This window comes from Schistocerca cancellata, chromosome 2 (genome assembly GCF_023864275.1).
Source record: "Schistocerca cancellata isolate TAMUIC-IGC-003103 chromosome 2, iqSchCanc2.1, whole genome shotgun sequence".
Taxonomy (NCBI): domain Eukaryota; kingdom Metazoa; phylum Arthropoda; class Insecta; order Orthoptera; family Acrididae; genus Schistocerca; species Schistocerca cancellata.
The window spans coordinates 804,305,384-804,307,019 of record NC_064627.1 but is presented as its reverse complement, the minus strand read 5'-3'; the positions used below and the strand labels follow the sequence as shown (position 1 = coordinate 804,307,019).

The 1,636-nt window shown below is 45.9% G+C and overlaps 1 non-coding gene across 1 annotated transcript; it reads left to right on the top strand.

Annotated features, from left to right (window-relative positions):
* Positions 1-954: 954 nt before the first annotated feature.
* Trnas-gga (transfer RNA serine (anticodon GGA)) lies at positions 955-1,038 on the top strand. The gene is given in 2 exon segments: positions 955-994; positions 1,004-1,038. It is a non-coding gene; the product is annotated as a tRNA-Ser (tRNA).
* The last annotated feature ends 598 nt before the right edge of the window (positions 1,039-1,636 follow it).

Genomic DNA, 1,636 nt, shown 5'->3' with positions numbered 1-1,636 from the left:
ATGCTCTGAAAAGCTAATCATTTTCATATCACAGCATCTTCTTCCCATCGGTTAAATTTCGTGTCTGTAGCACGTCATCTTCGTGGTGTAGCAATTTTAATGGCCAGTAGTGTATTTACCAAGTGGTTCGAAGATTCACTAATATCAAATCACGGTAAACCAACCAATGTTCTAGATAATACTCCTTACCATTCAGTTGTTGTTGACAGGGCACTGACCATAGCAAACCGAAAGGAGGGAATGATTGATTGGCTTCAGCGTCATAACATGGATGTAAGTGATGATCTTAAAAAGATGGAGCCTATGTGAAAAACATCTCTCCATAAGCTACAGTTCCCCCTGTACGAAATCAACAAATTGGCAAGAAGAAAAACGTGAACACAAAGTCGTAAGGTTACCACCTTATCACTGCCGTTTCATCCCAAAAGAGTTAATATGGGCTCAAACTAAAGGTTACGTTGCCAGCAATAATAATAAATCTACCCTCTCTGCAGTCGAAGCACTCACAAGAGAAGCTGTCAGGAATGTCACGCTGAAGAGTGGAAGGAAGCCGACAAACATACGCAGAGCATGATGGAAAGAGCGTGGCAGAATGAGGATCTTTTGGAAAATTCAATGGAGGAGATGGTAAGTTCATTAAACGATGGCAGTGACAGTGATAGTAACACTTCAGAAATCCATCATAGCGACGAGAGTGATATGAGTGGAGTTTTTCCATTATCCCTGTAGAGATGGATCACAGGCGTATCCAGCTTCACATTTTGCATGGGCAGTTTCCATCTGTAAGTACCTACATAACAAAATTATATCGTCGACAGTTTTTCATTAGCACGTTCTCGTTATGTTACATGTGCAATTAAGGCCTCCTTCGAATCCCAGTGTATTCTTTTGTGTTACAGGTGCGAAGGCCTAACCGACGCGGTCGTCAACGCACAGCGCTTACTCCAGGGGCCGGCCTGGGTGGCCGAGCGGTTCTAGGCGCTACAGCCTGGAACCGCGCGACCGCAGTGGTCGCAGGTTCGAATCCTGCCTCGGGCATGGATGTGTGTGATGTCCTTAGGTTAGTTAGGTTTAAGTAGTTCTAAGTTATAGGGGACTTATGACCTCGGAAGTTAAGTCCCATAGTGTTCAGAGCCATTTGAACCAATTTTTACACCAGGGCTTGAAGAGGAGGCGTTAGCACTGCTGGAAAACACACTCTCAATAAACTCGCGTCGTGTTACACGGGAAATGGGTGTAGCCGTCCCGCAATTTGGAGTGTGGGTTATGAAGATGGTTTCCACGCGTTCAGAAGCGTCACGCCTTTAACCGAGACGATGTTTCACGTCTAACTGAATTCTGCCAGTGGTTTTTGCAAAGGTGTGCCATTCACCGGACTTTCCGAAGCGTGAGCTTTGTACGGATGAGACATCCTTTGCACGAGTCTATGTTCAGAAGCCACAATCAACACGTGTGGGCACGGGAACATCCACACGCAGCCTTTGTTCGTGCTCGCCAAGATCGCTGTCGACATTTGGTCCAGCTTGGCAGGCAATAATCTGATCGGTGCATGCAAGGTCCTCCGGCGACTGAACGCAAACGGGCACAGTCTTTTTACGGGATGTCCTTAGGTTAATTAGGTTTAAGTAGTTCTAAG